Genomic DNA, 4060 nt, shown 5'->3' with positions numbered 1-4060 from the left:
AAGAGGCAAAAATGTTTTGAGTTTTTTTTAAATATAAATGAAGTGAGAGAAATAGAGAAAAAAATTGAAAACTAAAAGAAGGCTATGGAAGAAAGAATTGGAAAGGGAATTAACAACTTGAAGCATGGAATGCAAAACCTTGTCCAACCAACAAACTCCCTAAAAATTAGAATGAGCCAAATTGAAGCTAACAATTCCATGAGAAAAAAAAAGAAATAGTTAAACAAAATCCAGAAGATGGGGGGGGGGGAAGAAAAAAATACAAGGCATCTCATAGAAAAAAAATAGCAGACTATAAAACAAATTAAGAAGACATAATTTTAAAAACATTAGACTACCTAAAGTTATGACCAGAAAAAGAGCATAGATACCACATTCCAAGAAATCTTAAAAGAAAGCTGCCTAGATCTCTTAGAATTGGATGGTAAGGGGCAGATAGTGGTGCAGTGGATAAAGCACTGACCCTGGAGTCACAAAGACCTGAGTTCAAATCCATGTTCAGACACTTAATAATTACCTGTGTGACCTTGGGCAAGCCATTTAACCCCATTGCCTTGCAAAAAAACTAAAAAAAAAATAGTATTAGTGCTACAGGGGGAAAATGGATCTTTAATTAAATAGATTTCCAAACATTCCTGATGAAAGACAAGAAAAGACATAGAAGCTGTGAAATTCAAAAACAGGAGTCAAGAGATATAAAAGCAAACATGACTGAACAATCACAAGGGACTATATAAGAATAAACTTTTTACTTTCTAGTATGGAGAGGAAACATATCTATCCCTCTGAAAATTACATCATTGGATATCATAGAGAAAGTCTAATTAGACAGAACACCTGAGACTGGTTATATTAAGTTTTGCTGATCTTAAAAGAATAATGGAAAAAGGAATATGGAAATATAGTAGGGAAGGGAAGAAAAAAGAAAATTAGGGAAAATTATTTTCACATAATATGGATGTGTAGAAGTCTATATTAAAATATGAAAGAAGTGGAGGAAAATAGCTAACATTTAAATTTTATTCTTATCTAAACTGGTCAAAGGAAGGAGAAAAATCACATTCTCTTTTAACAGGGAACCTGGAGGCAAAGGGGAGAAGTTAGAAGCAGTGATAGGATGTGATAGATTAAAGGAGCTCTAAGTAAACAAACTTTAAAGATATACAAAAGATATTTGCAACTTTTTGTGGTGACAAAGGATTGGAAACTGAGGGTCCATTAATTGAGGAATACCTGAACAAGTTTTGTGTGTGTGTGTGTGTGTGTGTGTGTGTATAAATTGTATAGACCTATTGTACTATAAGAAATTATGGGGGTGGCTAGGTGGCGTAGTGGATAAAGCGCCAGCCTTGGAGTCAGGAATACTTGGGTTCAAATCCGGTCTCAGACACTTAATAATTACCTAGCTGTGTGGCCTTGGGCAAGCCCCTTAACCCCATTTGCCTTGCAAAAACCCCCCAAAAAAATTATGAAAGAAGAAGGAACTGTAGAGTTTAAATGAAGATCAAAGGTTATTAACTTCAATTTTTAAAAAATCTGTCTTCAGTATTATTTTTCTCTCTCCAATTTTGTTCCTGTTAACTGATTCTTCTTTCACAATATGATTAATATGGTTATACAAACAGAAGTTACATTAGGCTGCTTTCTGTCAGGGGAGGGGGAAGAAAAGGGAGGGAGAGAGAAAAATGTAAAACTCAAAACCTAGTTAAAGAAAGAGTGTTGAAAACTACCACTGCATGTAGTCAGAAAAATAAATATATAAAATATTAAAAAAAGAAATTATGAGAGGGATGTCTTCAGTGAAACCTAGGAAGAAGTCAATGAACTGATAAAGTGTGAAGTGAAAAGAATCAGAAGAACAATTTATGTATGCAATGAAAAAGAATATGTCAAACAATTTTGAAAAAAATTAAGGAATCAGATGAATGTAATGACTAACCATGATTCCAGAGGACTCATGATGAAACATGCTACCCACCTACTGATAGAGAGGTGTTAGACTCAGAGATACACACACACACACACACACACACACACACAAACACATACACACATACACAGACATGGAAAAAAAGTTTGTTTAGCTTGTTTTACAAGTTTATAACAGAACGTTTTTTCCCCTCTTTCTCAACTGTAGGATGGTGTGAGGGTGAGAAGGTAGATTTTGGCTAATTGAAAAAATAAAATTTAATTTAGAAATGTATAGAATGGATTCACATTTTAGAAAAAAATTCATTTTGGAATTTTCCCAGATATGAGTCAAGATCATTGGCCTATAATTTACAGACTGTTATCTTCTCCCTTTTTTTTTGTATCATTAGAACAATATTTGTCTTTGTTCAATCTTGAGGTCTTCCTGAATCCATGCTATTTTTTTTGCAAGGCAAAGGGGTTAAGTGACTTGCCCAAGGTCACACAGCTAAGCAACTATTGTCTAGGTCTAATTGGAACTCAGGTCTTCCTGACTCCAGGGCCAGTGCTCTAGCCCCTGCACCACCTAGTTGCTCCAGCAGGATCCATGCTATTTCAAATATCACTAACAGCAGGTCAGCAATCATAACTGCCACTTCTTTCAGGAGCCAAAACATCAGTTATTTGGACCAATTGACAAGTTCATTAAAGGTAATTAGGCACTCTCTATCCTTATTTATCTTGGCTATCAACTCCTTCTTGGTTATTTTTGTTCTGTCATTTCCAAGTCAAAGGTCATTCTCCCTGACAAACAAAAGCAAAAGAAGAATTAAGCAGTTCTGAAGAGTTCTCAAATACTTCTGTGAGTTAGGGGGTGTCTATTCCAAATATATAAAGACTTACCCTGGTGGAATGGGTGAATGAGAACAATTCATTCCAAAGGCCACAAAGACAGCTGAAGCAGGTGCTGTGAACACTTAGAGCTTGGTTAGACAATGAACCCACCAAGGTCATCCACTGCATCTAGAGTCATCTTGACTCCATCTTGTCATTAGACTGTGATGTCTTTGGAAGGGAGAGTAAGGCTAATGAAGGAGCAACTTTGCTTCATTTAAATCCTATACACATGAATCAAGACATCACCCATACCATTTTATCATTCCTATTTCAAATTCCTGTGGCTATGGGCAAGTGACAAAGCAGCAAGTGTGGATACACTGGGAACTGTAGTCACAACCCTTCACATAAACAGCCTGGGTCATAGGCATATCTTCTCACAGGAAGCAGCAGTGAGATTTGGCATTCCTCTGGGTGTCTGAGCAGCCTATTAAGGATCACACTGCTCACCTCCTGGTGTGAGGAAGAGGCTAGAAAAGGTGCCCTAAAAATTGTCTGTTTACCCAACCCTGGCCTGATTACCATGGCAGACAATGATTCCATCCTGCATCAAAAAATTTAAAAATTTGCATTGCAAATTGAAGATGATTCCACTCACCATCAATCTGTACATAAATATACTCATAGACAACATAAGATCTAATAGATCTGAAAGACAAACAGCTCTTATTGCAAAGAGAACTCAGCAGGTATCACATCCAAATAGCAACCCTCAGTGAAACAAGGCTGGCAAATGAAGACCAGCTTTCTGAAGTCAGAGCCAGATACATGTTTTTCTGGAGTCACTGCAGTGAAGGGAAGTGCCAGGAAGTTGGGGTAGGTTTTTGGGTCTGTTTTTTTTTTTAATTTAAATAGTTTATTTATTTGTTTTTTTCCAATTACATGTAATGGTAGTTTTTAACCAATTTTTTTTGCAAGGTTTGGAATTTTACAATTTTTCTCCCTCCCTCTGACAGAAAGTAATCTGATATAAGCTCTATATTTATAACCATGCTAAACATAGATCAATATGAACATGTTGTGAGAGAAGAATCAGATCCAAATGGAAGAGATTAGGGAGAGAAAAAAAGGATGTAATACATAAAATAACTTAAAAATTGAAGATAATAAGCTTTGTCTTCATTTAAACTCCACAGTTCCTTCTCTGGATATGGATGGTATTTTCCATCCCAAGTTTTTTAAAATTGTTTTTGATTATTGCACTACTGAAATGAACAAGTCTATCATGGTTGATCATCATCCCATGTTGTAT

This window comes from Macrotis lagotis, chromosome X (assembly GCF_037893015.1).
Source record: "Macrotis lagotis isolate mMagLag1 chromosome X, bilby.v1.9.chrom.fasta, whole genome shotgun sequence".
In the NCBI taxonomy this organism is placed as follows: domain Eukaryota; kingdom Metazoa; phylum Chordata; class Mammalia; order Peramelemorphia; family Peramelidae; genus Macrotis; species Macrotis lagotis.
Note: the sequence above shows the minus strand (reverse complement) of the source record.